This window comes from Serinus canaria, chromosome Z (assembly GCF_022539315.1).
Source record: "Serinus canaria isolate serCan28SL12 chromosome Z, serCan2020, whole genome shotgun sequence".
Lineage (NCBI taxonomy): Eukaryota > Metazoa > Chordata > Aves > Passeriformes > Fringillidae > Serinus > Serinus canaria.
The window spans coordinates 18,305,567-18,324,413 of record NC_066343.1 but is presented as its reverse complement, the minus strand read 5'-3'; positions in this window follow the sequence as shown (position 1 = coordinate 18,324,413).

Here is an 18,847-nt window from a genome sequence, read left to right as displayed (position 1 = left end):
GGAAAAATTAAAGGCCTCATTAATCACTTTGGAATTAATTGAAGAATTCTGCTTACAAATCAGTGAAATATGACTGTAGCAAAGCTTATTCAAATATTTTCAAAAATCACAATATTTTTTGTTCACTTAACTTCTTAGAACTTTATTATTTTCTGTACTTAGACTACTCCAAAAAGTAGTGTTCAGCAAAAACACAAGTAGCTTCTCCTTTGATAGGTCAATCTGTATTAAGAAGTATTAATTTTGTCCACCAAGCATCAGTACCTAAATGGTGACCTGCTATAGTATAAAAATTATTTTTTATAAACCCTTGAGCCTAGAGCATTTATGATGGGGAAATATTTGAAATATTTAGGCAGTTAAAAGAAGGGGAACGACTTGTAGTAAATACTGCTGAAGAGTTAGCTTTGCATTTGTATGAAAATACTTTCTATTTATTAGTTTGAGTACTAGACTGCCAAATCTAAGTGATAAACAGAGTAAGTGATAAGCTGATTATCCTCAGAAATTCCCAGCTGATCAGTCAATAATCTCTGAGAAAAGTATTGAGTATTAAAACCAAATGTTTCCTTAAGAAAACAAAACTAAAATTAAGAGAGTTTAAATTAATAAATTACTCATCTTAAAAGAATACATTCTACCTGCAGATAGTAATGTTTATTAAGAAGGTGTCTTTTGCAAAGTATGGTGCAAAAATAGAACAACAGAGCCTCTCAGTTTTATAAAAATGTTGAACACAAACACAAATTAAGTTTTTTATCCCTTTGGACTCAGTAAGTGTTGGATTCCATAGCTTTGAATATTTGTTAGATCTAAGCAATGAATTCCCACAGCTTTCCAAGTTCTTTGGCAAGCGCAGCCCAAATGCCTTGTTAAGACCTGACACATAAAATATAGAAAGGTATTGTACTTCAAACTGACTTAAGTTAAAAAAAAAAAAAGGCTGATTGGGAATTGAATTATTTACCAAAGTTAACCAAAGCCCTGCTGCCTCCCTTTGCACTATACGATAAAAGAGGCTTCCTGAAGACCTCATTTTAAGGGATGAGTTTCTTGTTTTGTTCCCTATCTCTTTTCTCTGGTTCTGCAGGGACGAGAGCAGCACATGTCTAGCAGCATAAAGAAAACCTCTGACCTCCATTCTGTTCACATGGAAATTTTGAATGCATCTTCTTAAACATATAAAAAGACAATGTATAAATCTGTCCTTTCCAGCATACTGTAACCTGTATGTTATAAATAAAAGTTTGACTATGCCAATATTCAAGCAGCAATCAATTTATTAATTAATGTGGTAAAGTATGAGCAACACATCACTGGGTGCAGTGGGGCAGTTTCCCTCCAACTGAACACCAATAGTTGGGGCTTACAGGTATTTATAGGGGTACTCATAAGCTTTCTCAGCAGTTTCTATTCCAAGTTTTTTGCTCATCAGCAATTTCTATTTTCCAATTTTTACATCACAATTTTATACACAGTTGTGATTTAGTTTTTCTCAGGATGCATCCCAAAAAGGAATAACCCCCCCAGATGGTAGTAGTAATTTCCAAAATATTAGTCCGTGTTTCCGCAAGAATAAAAACGAATCCCATCTGGTGAAGTCCAGCTCCCCAGATGTGGGTCCACCTTTTAATTACAATGACTATAAATCTTGTAACAGTGATGTCCAGCTTCCCTCAGTCAAAACCACAAATCCTTGAGATGATGTTCATCTTCCTTTCTCAAGCTGTTTTTCCCTGTTTTGTTAAGGTGTGAGATAAGCATATTTCCTTTATGTATATTCCAAAGCTATAGTTTCAAGGATACAAGCAATATTGTAAAATTATACTTCAAAAAGGGGTATTATTGCAGCACTCTTTAAGGCCTGACTACAAGCAAAAAGCAACATCCTTAACTATTTAATTCAAATGCTCCTAAATCAGCCAAGGTTAATTGCAAACAAAAGATAGGTTCAAAAGCCTTCTTCCATGCTTTACTTTCCTCAGTATTATTAGAATTCACAACTGTCCCATTGTCGGCCTCCACACACATCGCAATCACAAATTCACACATTGCCTGTATGTACCTGACATGAAACACAGCTTTGTATTTCACATGTATAAATAAATAATCTTTCACCAATGGATAGCTAATATGCCTAAGGAAAACAAAACCTATCTTGTCAGCAGTTTTCATCTCTTTCAGCAATATGTTTGCTATGGCTAACTCCTTTGTAGCACGAAAAAATTAGCTCTTTGTCTAGTGTTGCTTTGCAATTTATAACCAAGCAAATAATTTATCAATTAAGAAATATTGGCTTAAATGGAGGAGGAAGACAGTATTTTGATTTCCTTGAAATTTTACATACTGAGCTTCTTTGCCAAGAAATCTCCAAGTTTAAGAGTGGCAGAACTGGGTTCAGTTTGTTGCTCATTGAGGATGATTGTTGCTTTGTGTTGAAAAAGCTCTAAGAGAAATAATTTCCTTATGCTGCTTATATGACAGATGAACTGAAAGTTGCAAGATCTTCTGCACAGCTTCATGGAGGTTGTCGTGGGGTGACAGCCTTTATCCCAATATCGTGTGTTGTGTCTGGCATCTGCGCCTTTCTCCCCCCACCCTGCCCCCCGGACGTCTTGACGCGGCGGGGGGGGAGGGAGGGGGTGAGGGTGACCGGGCACCTTGGCTTTTGCTTTAGCTTGCTGGCTGCTGCTGCTTTTGCTTGCTGCTGCTGCTTAGCTTGGCTGGCTTGCTTTTTTTTTTGCGCTCTTCTTTTTTTCTTCCCTCTTTCTTACCCTCCCCTGAAGATACCCTACCGGCTCCGGACCTGACCTGGGACGTCCAGGACCCCCCGAAGTCTGCGAGAGACGCTCAGCACCCTCCACAACACTGTCTGGTTTCTTTTTTTTTCCTTTTCTTGTGTTGGGGAGTGTTCCTTTGTTACCTGTCATTAAATAGGTTTTATTTTCCACTTTGCTCCTCCGAGGAATTCCTTCCCGAACCCGGTATTGGGGGAGGGGTGGTTGGAGGTTTGTTTTTTAGGGGACTCCCTTTTGGAGATTTCCCCTAATTTGTCCTAAACCAGGACAGAGGTAAAGTCCTACTTGTCAAAATTGACTTCCTTCTACAACAGGGCAAGTTGATCAAGGGAAACGAGTTAGTTGTGGCAGTGAGGATTTGAAGCTCCCTGCCTGTGGCAGTGGTAGTTTAAAGATGTTTGGTCTCTCCCTGTCTGTGGAGTTGGTGGTTTGGGGATGTTTGGTCTCTGTCTGAGGTTGTTTGCACCGTGTCGCCGTGGAAGTTGATGGTTCCAGATTCTTCCGTCGATCCTTGGGGATCCTGCCCCTCTGCCTGGAGTGTTCCCTCTCAGCTAGGACTTTTCCTTTTTGCGATTGGTCTGTCATAATCCCGCTTCAGATTATGTTTACAGTTATCACCCCAGACCCCTCCTAGCTAGCCAGAGCAGTCCCTTCCAGGGTTTCCATGCCCCTCCTTCATAAAAGCCGCTGTTATTCTCTTTTCCCTGCTCTCTGGCACTGCTCCCCCTCCGAGCTGTGCGGTTCCCGCGCCCCACCGGCACCCACCACGGTGCAGCCTCTGCAGCCGGCGCCACTCTCCGCCGCGAGAGAGAAAATCACCCGCGCGGCATCGGCTGCCCCGTCCCGGCAACGGGAAAGCCGCCGCCGCTCCCGCGCGCCCTCCCCGGCGCTCCCCCCACGCAGCCGCGGCCCCTGCCGAGAGAGAGATCGCTCACTCTGTCGCCGGTGCCTGCGTGCTGCCACCACGGCGGGAGAGACTGCCACCGCCACCGCCGCCACTGCTGCTGCCACTGCCCGTAGGCGTTGCGTCCTCTGCCTCGCTCCGGCGCTGTTCCCGCCGCGGGAAAGAACAACTCCTGTGTCACACAGCCGCTTCCAAGTGGTGCCACCCCGGCGCTGCTTCTGTGTGGGAAAGAAATAAAGCAGCTCGGAGAAGCAAGCACAGAGTCCTTCCCTTTCCTTTACCTCAATCCTTCGGCATTGGGTCCATGTTTATCAGCCACCTTTGGCGGTTTAGGGACCCCAGCCAGTGGCTGTGCCGTAACCCCGCCTGACAGCGGCTAAGGCAGGGCGCGACCTTTCCTAGCGGGCGTGCTGGTTGCCGCCCGCGACCAGGGCGCGACGTCAGTTCGTGTAATTTTTTGGACTTCACAAAGTTTTTGATACTGTCTTTCAGAGCATCTTTCTGGACACAAGGTCTAGCTCACAGCTGGATAACCAAGTTAGATGATGGATAAGCAACTGGCTCACAGGTTGAGCACTAAGAGTTACAGTGAATGGGGTGACATCACATTGGTGACCTGTCACTAGTGGGGTTTTGCAGAACTCTGAATTCTCTTCAATATCTTCATTAACAACTTGGACAAGGGACTCAAAGCAATACTGTGATTGCTGATGATAGCAGACTTGGAGGAGCTGTCAACTTCTTCAGGGGCAGGGAGACTCTGTAGAGAGACCTCTACAAATTAGAGAGATGGGCATTCACCAGTTATAAGAAGTTTAACAAGAGTCAAGTGCCAGGTTCTGTATCTGGGATGGTGCAACCCTGGTTGTGTGCGGAGGGTTGGAAATGAGAGGCTGGACAGCAGTGCCATGGAAATGAACTAGTTGAAGGCAAGTTGAATGTGAGTCACCAATGTCGTGGTGGACAGGAAGACAAAATGTGTGCTGGGTTGCATCAGGCACAGCATCATCAGCTGGGCAAGAGAGGGGATTATTCCACTCTGATCTGAAATGAGGTGGCTTCACCTCCAGTCCTGGGGACAGTTTTGGGCACGAAAATACAGAAAAGGTATCAAGCTCTTGGACAGCATCCAAAGGAGGACACAAGGATGGTGAAGGACCTTGAGGAGAAACCTTATGAAGAGCAGCTTGTGAACCTTACGAAGTTACTTGGTCTGTTCAGCCTTGAGGAGACTGAGGTGAGACCTCACACAGTTACAACTTCCTTATCAGGGGAAAAGGTACTGGAGTCACCAAAATCCTGAAAATAAACTCTCTAACCAATTTGTTAGGTTAGAAAATTGACATTGCTTTATTAGAAGTGCCAAATGCATGGGGAATGTGTGCTCAGTAACCTTACAGACCAAGGTTTATTCCTGAAATGAATAAATATTCGCCACATTTTTGAATACATGCATATATACTAATTATTTCTATGGATTTGTTTGGATGTGGTTCTGGATCTTCTGATGAATCTTTTATCCTTGAGGGTATCTCAGTATGTCAGGTCATACCTCCCTTATCACTCTTTGCTCTGACACACAATCCTTGTTCTTGAAACTAAGATATCAGCTCTTACATATTAATCACTGATAGAAGTAAACAAGGAAGCATTAACTGGAAGATGACTTTTTAGTCACAGATATAGGGAATAACTACAAGGTCACACTAATCTCTGGCATTTCTTTTAATCACTGTAGAGTATAAAACTAAACATTAACCATGAATACAGGGGTCATACACTACCTGTTAAAACAATTTTTGAACATCTTTTCCCACTGCTGCATAGACTTCTTACAGAAGTATTGTAGCAATGGGGAACAAAGACAAATGGACCTCCTTGCTTGCTCCAAAGAATATAATTTATTGTAACAAAACAAGCTTTTTTATGTTCTAAACTTAACCCAAAGCAGGCACTCATTTGGCTGCCTACCCCTACAGTATCACTGTTCACGCATCCCTTTACCCAGATCTCTCTGACCAAGTGTTCATGCACCTCCTTAACCAATTGTTGCCTCATGTAAGAGGCAAGCACACACCAGCCATACAGCCTGACCCTCTGGTTACAGGACCTGGTTTGTACCTCATTGTTAGCTGAAACTTTCCCAGAGTGCTTTCTGTTGAGCAGGATTCCTCATCGCCCACAAAGTATAACCTGTTCTGTAACACAGACACTCATCTCTTCTTTGTGGTGACCAGTGATGGGACTCAAGGAAATGGCCTGAAGTTGTGACAAGGGAGTTTAGGTTGGACATCAGGAAAAAGTTTATCACTTAGAGGGGGTTTGGGCACTGGAACAGGATCCCCAGGGGAGTGGTCACAGTGCCAAGTCTGGCAGAATTCGAGAAGTATTTGGACAATGTTCTCAGATCATGGTGTGATCCTTGGGATGTCCTGTGCAGGCCCAGGAGTTGGACTTGATGATCCTGATGGGTCTCTTCCAACTCAGCTGATTTTGTGGTTCTATGGTTCTGCCTCAAATCACAGAAAGCTGATAAAAGCCAACATTTTCAGAAATCTTCCAGACCCGAGTCCAGGCTTTTCGATGATGGCTAGTAGCATTCTAACTGTTTGTAATGTGTGGAAGCACTTTGTAATGCCAGAACAAATTCTGGCGAGTAATTGTAAGACAGTGCCAGAAATCATGACATTGGTATGGCTGTATGAAAATGACCTCCCTCCTGCTGAGCAGGGGTCCCCAGTCCTGCTAAAAAAAACCCATCTAAGGAAATACAACCACCTCTGTAGCACAAGCTTTGTACAGCACTGACGCGTGCTGTAGGAACATGTGTGATGGATTTACCAGATGCCTTGTAAAAAATTATGTATCAGTAAGATGGTGCTGCACTCTTTAGTATCAAGATGCCTTGGTCAGATTTTCAGAGTTTCTGGCAAGCTGACAGCTCTCACAAGCAAGTGCTGAGAACCTCTGGAAATCTTCTCTTTCCTTTTGAGAGCTTAAAAACTCCCTCTGAACTCATTAACTAGAGAGATTAAGATTAACATTGTTCACCGTGGTTGTTACCTCATCCATGACAGTTTTGTGTGAAAGTGAAGCAAGGTTTGTAGAGAAGAGACATTGCTCTTTTTAAAACTACTCATGCAGTGTGGTAAAGAAAGATTTGAGGATTAAAATCCTTCAAGTCTTTCTAAATATGCAGTAATACAGGTGCTGAAGCATGTAAAAGGTTGCCTCCTACAAAATTCTGTTCGATTTAAAATACATAGTTAACATATTCAAGAAAATTATTTTTATACATTCTTCAGAAGTTAAGTAGGAGTATACACACAGAGGGAAAAAAAAACGAGGGAAAAAAATCCCCTACAAATGTTGGAATGCAAGCCTCTCTGAGTTCCTCAGAGAGGGAAATAAATGCAGGGGTTGAATTAAAACCTTTAGAGAAATTAAGATATATTAAGCCACACAGATATGAAGTAGAAGTGTCAGTTTAAGTTTTAAGTAAATGGAAGTGTAAGTTATAGTTTTAAGTAAGTTTAAGTTTTAGGTTTAAAGTAAGCAGGAATATTTTTTACGTGCCTTAAGAAACTGAATTAACTAGCAAATGCCCTAAGGCTTAGTTAAAAGTTCAACGACTTATCCCTAGACATAACATAAACACAGGAGAACCTTGCCACTAGAACAGATAGAATTATTCACCTAAAATAGATAAAACTACATGCATAAATAGAACTATCCATGTAAATAGATAAACTTTTTCATGTCAATTTTAAGTAAGAAAACAGTACATTTCCATAAACAGATAATATTTTATGTATAGTTTCTTAGGTAAGACTTGATAATACTTTCATACTACTTTTGTACATGACAATCAAGTTCACGTTGGTTTAGAAACAATGCTTTAGAATCCTGTTTTTAGTTGATCGGATGTTTTGTAAATAGAAAGCTCCGTAGTGGGGTGCAAGGATCATCATCATCAATTACCATCATCAGCATCATCATCTTCATCATCATCATTGACCATCACAGCATCAACACATCAGCAACCAGAAGAAGAGGAAGAAAAGAAGAAATAAGAAGAAAAGGCTGTGGTCCCTGCTGCTGCCTGGAACATTGGACTCTGCATGAGAACAACTGTTGCTGCTGCTGCTGCTATTCCTGCAGGGAACCTGGGACTCTGTACTAGAGAGCAGCCTTGCAGCTGCTGCTCCAGCTTGGGACTCTATACTAGAAAAGTTTTTAACACAGGCTTTAACACTTTGAACTCTTTGCATCTTTTGCACTTCTTGAATACATCAAGACTGATGTATATTCATGCAACATACAACCTTATAGCAACCTACAACTGCTCGTGTCTCTTTGAATACGCTAGACCCAGTAAAAACTCGACAAACGAATCTTTCACCTAAGACATATTTTCTGAGCAACGAACAAGTTACGGTCTTCAGATCTCTAAGGACTTCCATGGTTTTATTCTTAGCTTTCTTAGGAGATGTGGAAAATGCTAGACAAAAATTTCTTGATCACTGGATACTATCAGTAGTAAATTTCATCACTAGTATAAGTCAGAAATTCAATTTACTCTTCTTACAGTTCAATTACAGTTCCTTTACTTCAGCTTAATATGTTATTTACTAAAAAAACCACCAAATGGGTGTGGGCACAGTAAGTGAAAGAAAAAGCATTATAAAAAGAGGTTTAATGAGACAGGACACATACCCACTCCTATTATTCCATAGGGCGTCAGAATAGAAATGCTTTGGTCCTCTGTTATGGCAGATATTTACTCTGATAGACTAGTCTTTGTAATAGAGGAAAATTGCAGTGGGGTAGTCTTCAGGCAGCTTTCACTGGCATTATGTCATATTGCACTTACAGCAGCACCAACAGGAATCTTAATAAAAGATGAAAGCTAAATGGCAGCAAGACTATTAAGAAAGAGAGAAAGAAAGAAGGGTAGACTTACAACACTTGCTACTTAACAGAACAACAAAATGTATTTGGGGGGAAGTATTTTAAGCAACTTCTAGCACTTCATGCATTATTTAGCTCATTCTCCTATGCACTTACACAAAGGTTATCTGTACTCATCAACAGACAGTATTTACGGTGCTCAAGTGATCATTTCCTCCATTTGTAGTGGTACATTTTCAGCTTTGAGTTATAGCTTTATTTTTTTTATCAAAATGGCATGTAATGATTTTGTGCAGCATGTTGTAGCAACATTGGGAAACTAAAACTAGTAATCATGCAAATCAATAAACTTGATTTCCAAATATCATATTTGATGGTATGTTATCAACTTACTGTCATCTTGTTTCTAAGATTAACAATTTTTTATTCTAACCAAATAGGTGGATAGTAGAGCATTTTTACGTCCCTTCAGCAAGCATCTATTTTTAAAAAGTCTTTACAGGGAGCTTGTTGAAAATAAGTCTGCCAAGTGGCAAACTATATTGTGACATACATTTATAGAGAGTTCAGAAATATAATTTTCACACAGATCAATACTTTCAGATTACCATCACAATTCTCTATTTATGTTTGCTGATAGAAATTAAGTTTTCATGTTGAATTAGCTCAGGTAGGGTGGAATACCTCAAGTCAAGATTTAGGCAAAGAATGAAAACGACCTGAATTTTTAGAAAACATTTTCAAAGTCCTATACAAACATGCAACAATACCTTGTAAGACCAAAAAGTTGTCATTTTTGTAAGCCAATATTTTGAAATATGTTACCTTTTTTCAAATAATGCTTCTGGTTATGCAACATACCTTCTGGTGAAGTTATTCACTCTGCTCAACAGGTCTTTCTCTCTGATGTGATCCCACTGTTCTTCTCTCTATTTCCCAGAGACAAAAGGTTAGCTTTCAAAAATTAACGACATAGCAAGGTTTCTGTGTAAATGTATTCCTGGTACAAAGTCTCATTTTAAAAAATGTTATACAATCTTTTTTACTTTTATACTGTGTTCAGTCTGAGCTGAACATAATCTTGGAGGAACCATCTGGGAATACATTCTGATTTCCTTGACTTATTTGGCTTCATAACTTGTAGCTTGGAGGTGCCATTAAAAGTTTGTTCTAACTGCTGTGACAAAGTTTATCTGAGATAGATTAGTTTTTATGCTGTAGTAATGGCAGCCACAGGGTAACTGTACTATAACATTCAGCAAATACTCCTCTGAAATTACTTCCACACCATTTGTCTGGTTAACAGGTATGATATGACCCACTAAACCCACTATTTTTACATGTCAATAAACCAGTTGCAGTTTTACATGTTATCATAACATCATTACTTTAAATGTCCACTTTTAAATTTTGTTTTAAATATATTTTCTTCCAAACAATTTAGTTTCTCTCTGGTTTTTCATGCTTTAAAAAGAGATGAAATTGTCACATAAATCATCTGTGCATTAATATGGATACAGGAAAGATTTCATTTTTGTGACTCTTCACATGATCATCATCCTTTTTCATTTGGATTACTTGAATACTAATTTTCAACCTGTTTCACATAAATTTACAATGCAGAGGTATTTGAGAATAAAATAGAACATTCTCTTGAAAATAAACCTGAAATAATATATGTTTGACACTCAGCAAGTCCATTTGAATCATAATGGACTGGGCTTAAATAAAGAAATTATTGTAACCTAGAATAATTATTTTCCTAACATTAATTCTGGGTGTCTGAATAAAGACCGACAAGGAGAAGAAAAAAATTCCTGTTGCAAATCCTTATGCTGCATGTAAGAATGTTACAATTTAAAGTTTATGAGAGAAAAGTCCAATACATGTTTAGCATAATTTTTTGCCCCGAGGAAACTTCAGGAGCAGAGATAGGGTCTTTGGAGTCATTACCTTCCAATCAACAGTAATTGCACATGACTTTATTTGGTATAATTCACGCCTCTTTCAAAAATTAAAATTATTGCAATTCCTACATTTAAGTGAAATATATAGCCTTTGAATTTCAAAAGTGAAAAACTCATGTATTCTTGTATGTATAACATGCTGTTAAAGCATGTTGGTCAAATGAAGAGAAATTATGAGACAACTAATCAACAATTATTCTGCAAAATTCTTTCTTTCTATCTCTCAATGTTTTTGGGAGTTTTAAGGCACATATCTTGTTACATCACCAGATTTTCAAGTAATTATTAAAGGATATGTTTTATATCTGAATTTTTCAACTAGCTTTGTATCTGTGATTAGTCATTTCATTATCTTTCATTTCATTTGAGGTCTGTGAAAGTGTGTCACGGTTTAATCACAGCGGGCAGCTAAGCCCCACATGGGTGATCAGTTAATCCCTCCACCTGGTGAGATAGGGAAGGGAATTAGAATGGTGAAAGTGGGGAAACTCTGGACTAAGTTTAATAGGTAATGCAAAACCACAGATACAATCAAAACTAAACAAGGAATTAATTCACCCTTCTCCCTCATTCACGCCAGGCAGGTGTTCAGCCATCCCCTGGGGTGCAGTGCTCCTTTTTGCATTAATTACTTGGGAAGACAAATGACATCACTTTAAATATACCTCTTTCCTCCTTTCTTTCCCAGCTTTACATGGCAGCATGATGCTGTATGGTCTGGAAGTATAGTCTGGAATATCCTTGTGGTCATTGTCCCCTCTTCTGGCTGTGACCTGTCCCAGCTCCTTGTGCACTCCTAGCCTGCTCAGAGGTGGCCTGAGGAAAGAAAGCCCTTGTGCAAGCCCTGCTCAGCAATAACTAAAACCTCCCCATATAATTCACACTATTTTCAAAACAAAACATGTCCATAGTAGTTACTGTAAAGAAAATTAACTCTACCTCAGCTAAAAACCATCACAAAGGTCAGACTGACAGCACAGGAACCATATGCCAACAGGTAAAACACTATCGTTGTGTCACTGTGGAAAAACAAATGGGAGATAGAACAGGGAGCACAGTGGAGCTTCCGATCAGGGTATTCTAGCCTTGGTTGGGTACAGGCCATGGGATAAGTGACCACAGAAATGAGACTAGGAAAGTATAGCAAATGCAAATATCAGAGGTTTTTGAAAGGGTGTAGTTTTGTAAGGCTGCCAAGTAATGCAAACAATTGGCTATCTGTAGTGAGAAATTTTTGCTGGAAGCTGTAGCCCTAGAACTGCAAGACTATTGAGAGGCACTGTAAGAACAACACTCTGACTTCAATACCCTGGACTTCATATGCTCTGGCTTCAATAAACTACTTCAACTCTGACTTCTGCTTGGTCTTTTGCTTTTTTGCTTGGATTACCTTTAGCCCCTCTTCCTTACTTTGGAGTCCTCTCAGTCACTGGCATGTTACGGGATTCTAAAAGCTTATCTTTGGAAGTGTAACACAAGGGAATAGTCTCCTAAACACATGGAGATTTCTTAACCCTGAACAACATGCAGCAGGTTGGGTAATTCCAGGATTTGATGTTAGTTAGAGCTTACAAAAATAATTCTTAATTTCTAAAGCAAGAAAGGCAACCTTAATTTCTAAGAACTCAGGTTAATTTTTTCTAAAGATTTCTACATTGGGCAAAAGCAGGGACTCTAAAATCAGAAAACTGAAACAGTTATAAATTTCATTTTAAAATATTTTAATTAATCTGAAAATAGCTTTTTGCCACTGAATGATCCACCAGTTATGCTGTCTCAATGACTTATTATTTAAGAATATGCCATACAGAGAGAATGCACTCAGGGTAATAAAGTTTCATTCTACATTATTTTATTTGAATTAATGGCTGCTTTGTAATATAACAAAACTAGGTGGAAGTATGAGTCTGCAGCACTGACACCAAAACTGCTGCCTCCTAGAAAAAAAGAAATTCTAAAGAAATGCTATTTACTGCCATCTTCACATTCAAGCATGCTGTGGAGCAGCAGTTGATAGTGGCAACAGCCAAAGCAGTCAAACATCTAGAAAGTATGTCATTGCAGAAGATAAAATATTTGCATGTAAATCAGTCACTGAACAGTAAGTACTATATTGGTAACTTTTATCTATAGGAAATAGTAGTTTTGAGGACTGATAGTTGCTGTGGAGCTTAGCAGTCCCACAGAATAGCTTGCTCACTCCCCACAGAGGGGACAGTCAGAGGTGCAAAACTCCATAGGTTTATATAAAAACAGTTAATTAAAAAAAGGAAAATTTCTGTAAACAAAGAAAAACAAGGAATTTGTTCAGTCTGTCACATGATACTCAGCTGTTTCCTGGAATGGAGTGATTCATGGCATATAACATTTACTTGGCAACAAAAACTCCATGATTTTTAAAATTTTCTTGAGAGAAAATATCTCATATAATAAGAAAGAAGAAAGGCAGATGTTTATTGCTTCTGCATAAAGAGAGTGAGCAAAACACACGCATAAATCTGGCATCACCTGGATTGAGGTGCTCTCATTGCCCCGTTATGGTTCCACAGCTTGTTTAACTGTAAGTAAAGATGGTATTTCATAGCTCTGTTCCCAGAATTTCCTGAAATTGTGTAAAGATAGAACCATAGAATTCTTTAGGATGGAAAAGACCTGTAAAATTACCAAGTAAAACCACTAACCCAGCACTTCCAAGTCCACCACTAAACCAAGTCTTCAAGCACTGCACCTACGTGTCTTTTAAATACCACCAGAGGTGGTGACCATACCACTTCTCCAGGCAGCCTATTTCAGCGTTCAGCAACCCTTTCAGAGGTTTTCCTAATATCCAATCTTAACTTCCCCTGGTGCAACGTGGGGCCATTCGCTCTTGTCCTATCACATATGACTTGAGAAGAGATCAACCCCCACGGTATTACATTCTATTCTCAGGTAGTTTGGCCACATTACTACTGATACAGGCCTGGTGCCATTGGCCGAATTGCTGGCTCATGTTTAGTTGCTGTTGACAAGCATTCCCTTGACAGATCCCTTTCCACCAGACTGCTTTCCAGCCACCATGCCCCTGCCTGCAGCACTTCAGGGGTTGTGACCCCTAAATATTTGTGAAGCTTTATAGGGTGAACACCTTGAGAGCAATCTAATAAAAGACTGCAGCCATGTTTATATAGAAAGATAGCTCTTTATTCCTACAGGGCAAGCAAGCTGGGCTAATTAGTGTGGAGAAACACATAAATTTGAAAATTCAACAGTGGCTTGGGTGGATATAGGTGCACGTTTGTGATACAGTCCCACTGTAATTAACTTTGAGCAGCAAAAAAAGTCTTTGCCAGGGAAATTCCACAGAGCTTTGTTACAAAAAGTATAATGATCATTGATCATCATCAATGGAATAAGAAAAAAAAATACTACATTAATTACTTTATTACTCAGGATTTGTATTAAAATGTGTTTGATATTTTATTCATTAGTTATTTTACTATAATCATGTGTACAAACACAAATCATGAGTGTCTCTCAGTCATGTTGCTACTGTATTATGTGAGACTTTTAAAATCATTTATATTGTTGTTGCACATACTTTTCTGTCATCAAAAGCTCTTATGTAACCTGGCATGTGATTGTGAAATTTCAGCAAGTTCTACAGATATCTGCCCTATTTGAATTTTCCTCCATTACTCTTTCCACATGATAAAAATGGTCATGCAGAACATAAAAGTCTTTGCTTGCCTGGGCAGGATACTGGTGATTTCTGAGTGCAGAATTTACTGAGACTGCATCTGCATTGCTATGTAGAAGTACTACAAGTCTCCCTGAGGGGAGGTCCAGCTGTGTAGAATGTGGATGACTCAGGAGATGTCATCCGCAAGAATATTGTGAGGGCAGCACAGGCATAGCTGCTATACCAGCCATAGTGCTCCTGCTCGCTTCCTGCAGAGGTCAGCAAAATTGTATCTTAGGACAACCCTGCTGTCCTTCACAAACCTCAAAGCACACAATACAACCTTCAATCCACTGCTGTGAAAACATGACTTCTACTGGCTGCCAAAAGTCCCCACGTTAATTCAGCCATGCTAAAGAAAAGAAATGACTACAAGAACGGCATATGAAGCCTTGAAGGAGACACAGGATATGTATGTGATGCCATGTCTCATGCAAATAGCTGGTTTTTTTAAAGGATGTAGACACATTTAAACTGTATCTCCAGTCCACAGGACAGTGACTGCAACTGGTTACTATAACACACTGTGGTTCAAGCCACTCTTCCCAGGTGGGGCTGTGAAGAGGATGAGTGACATCTTGCACCTCACCACCATGAGACAGCAATTTCCAGAAAAGCTCGTAGGGAAGGTGCTGAAAACAAGTTTTATTATCCAGGAAGTAAGATTTGATGAAATGGATTACATACATTGACATCCAATAAATTCTTGGGATCCTGAATGTTTCTCAAATGAAAGAAATCACAAAATATTAGAGAGGTGCAAAATGTAGAAAAAGCAGTAATATTCCCAGGCTGATATTTTATCATATCTTTTTGAAAATTTTCAATAATTCTAATCTCCAAAAGCTAATTAAGTCACCATCAATAAAAATACTTTTATGTATCTGTGCAATGTTGATGGAGAAGAATCAGTTTCTGATCTGAGCTGCCAATACAAAAGCTGTGGTGTTCTCTAACACTTCTCCAGAGCTACAGTTTTATAAGTAGCAAAATAAAGTATTTAGACATATAAATACACTGGGTTTTTATATTCCATTCACTCTTGTTTCTTACCATTTATACTGGATAAATACTGACAAGTATCAAACATATAGGTATTTGTTTAGAGGCAAGAGTTGCTTCTTTATATCTATGGTAAGTTCTAACGACAGATACTTAGGGAAGAAAAAATGACCAGCAAATACTGAGTTGGAATAACTGGGCAACACCCAGCCCAGTTATTTCAACTCAGTAGTTGGAATAACTATAATTAGGAAGAGTATAAGAGAATATTAGAAAGCTTCTGAGGTAATGAGTGAGGTAATTCATCCATACCAAGAATCTGAACACTTTTGTGTCATTACTTATTTAACCTTAAGAAATGTTCAGAGAGTTGCGAAGTGAAAATTGCAGCACCATACCTCGGACCAGAAAAAGGCAATAGGTAATCATATGTAATACATATGTATTTATATATGTATATAAGGTAACCTGAACACCCAGCCATCCAGTCAGAAATTTAATTATTTAAGAATAAAAAACAAGGAGAGAGTTATTTTGCTACAAACATGTAAGAAGTGAAACAGCGAGTTGCCAAGGAAGTCTCCTCCCTTCCAGTCACCGGGCAAGCAACCAGCACTGCTTGCAGCTGGGGCACTCTTCTGGGTCTGGTTATTCGGGACAGCACCTAGGGAAACTGCTCCACTTTATAGTGAGGGCAGCTCCCTGTTGTGGATGGGGCTCACAGCAACAATCCAACAGATGAGAAAAGAGTGACTCCAGCCAAGGGTGAAATCAGACTTTAATAAACATGAGGGAAATCCCAGGGCTGAAGCCCCAAAACCCGCATTGCAACAGTTTTTAAAGGACCAGGGAAACAGGGGAGGAGACAACCTCTGGACCAGAGGGGAGAGGCATACATGGGATTGACATTAAGGATAAACCAATAGAAGTACACTGAGGGCGGGACCCTGGCCCCTGATCCAATCACTCGATGCTTCAGCTAGAAGTTTCTAGAGGGAAGGGAGGGAGCTCCGAGTGACAGACAGGGCACCAGGAAAGCATCAAAAGAAAGACACATGGGGGTTGTGGGAGGAGCAGGGATGACAGGCAGTGAGGAGGAGGGCGGAGTGAGTCAAGCCTGAAGAACAGTCCAACAAACAAACTAAGGGGGAAACAGAACAACCCAGTACAACACAACAAGAAGCAATATATGTCAGGAGAACTTACTGTTGCTGCCTTTCACAATCACACAAATCACACAGCTTATTGCTGCCCCTTCACCTGAATTTGGCCTTACATATTGAAATAAACAGGGCAGGAGATATTTCTCCCTTTTTGATGCCTTTATTAAAAGTGATCAGCTCAAGGCTGGGGGAGTGACTCAGAAGAGGAGGCAAATGCAGCTTTGTCCACCAGGGGACAGAGCTGGGGGTCCAGCCTCACAAGAGCAGGCAGGGGTATACACCCCCAGGATCTCGATTTCATGTTGGCAGACTCAGGTCCTGGCTCTAACCATCATCTTCTTAAGTTGTGGTGAGGGGCCATTAAGGCTTTCAGAGTCTCTGCTGGCTTCTCACCTCACCCCTGATGTCTAGAGACCACTTTGATCTCTGAATTCCATATTGGCTCACTGGTTTAGGGGTTTATTAATTGCATTTGGAATAGGGGCTTGCCCCATTGCATTTTGGCTCTAAACTGATCTGCATATCAACTCCTGGTTCCCTCCCCTCTACCATCCTGGGGGGGGGGATGCCATCCTCCCGCCTGGCCACAAGCAGGCTGATGCTGATACAATAGAGTGAATTCTCAACCACAGATGGCTAACGACCTGATACTTAACTGGTGATTCGACAAGCAGCTAACAAAAGCACTCCTCTGCCAGAACTGGTTAAACTTGTAATTCTACTTTTGGAAAAAAAAATGGGTAACCCTTTTTTTGTTCATAACACATATTAGTCCTCATATTTGTACTGTTGTGCTAATGAGTACTACCTCCTTCTTAGGTATAAGCAGATTTTTAATGGCAGGGTGCCCAGTATGCCATTTCAACAGTCTGCAAATGACTTGTCAAAGGTTGAAATTGCTGTCTTTCCACTACTGTCACCTCCAAAAGAGAATAAACAGGCTGTTACTTTCTAGTGGCAGGATTCAGGGAATCAACTAATTTGCAGGTTTTAAATACTCCATCAGGTAACACCACACCACATCTAGAGAGTACTGTTAGGTGCTGTCTGGTAGACAGGAGCATTATTCATTGGTTGGTCTCTCTCCCTGTTCACATAAGTGGGAAATGCCAATACTTGTCAGGGATTGGCATATAAGGATCAATCAATTTCCTCTAAGCCTCTCTGCACTTCATTCAGTGTCCGTGTGTTTAAATTTCTTTTCACCGTATGGCGCTGCACTGCTGAGTACAGACACTGTCATGGATTCATAACTAATACATTAGTTAGTGGCAATCTAAAGATTTCACTTGTAATTCTTGAGCAATAGATTTTTCCTCCAAAACAGAATTATTACATTTTGTTCTAACCCATTTCTCTTGTTTGATGAGAGTATCAAAAAGACTTAAACCTGTATGGATTTCCCCTCAGATTCTACTCTTATCTTTCCTCTCTTGCCTTTCATTGACAAGTCTGCCTAGTCTTTTTCCTCAGAATTTTGTTATTAATCAATATTCTGACTTACAGCATCTGTCACTGAGAGTCGTGCTACATAGTAGCACAATATGGGATTTCTCCGGCTAAAAATATTTTCTGCATAGAGTTGCCCTTTTGCATTGGTATTATTTGCTTAGTTCATAGCAAGCATAGCTCTCTCACTAAATGTCTTCATCAGGCACATACCATGGAAAATTCACTTGTCTTGGGGTGACTTTATGATACTGTCTCCCCTACCATCTGCTTTATGCCATGTAATGGATCCTGTAATTTTAAGTTAGGACCTAAGTGAAGTTTTTAAGTTAAGTTAGGGGAAAGGGGGAAGCCAGAGGAATTGTTTTGGCAGTCTGCATTCAAACACAGATACTCTTCCGCTCTCTGTTTTTTTTTTTTTTCTCAGCAGAGAAAGGGACAGTTAAATTCTTTGCTTGTACCTAGCCTTTTTTAGTTAGCTGAGGGAAGAAGTTTTTCTTGGGACTGTGGCTGCTTTTTCTGGGACTGTTCAGCTGGTGCTCCAGTCCCAGCACCAGAACGTTGCCAGGAGCCCCAGTGCCATGGCCCAGAGGGGAAGCTGCAGGGACACAGCATCCTAGCTATGGACCTCGGGAGAAGCCAAGCAGAACTCTGAATACATCAGCTTTCTCCACAGTGGAAAAGTTCAAATTTTAACAGTTAACCTTTTCCCCCTGTGCCTGTGTTCACTCTGCTTGTTAAATAAACAGGGTTTTTTTCACTTTCCACCAAGAAATTATTTTCCTAGCTGAGGTGGGGGAGGGAATGCTGAAATCTTCTTTAGAAGAGATTTTGGGACACTTCCTCCTGAACTTGTCTCTGAGAAAGGAAGCTGGTTGACAATATTAGTCATTTAACATTTGGACCAGGAGCATGGCCTGAAATCTTCAAGT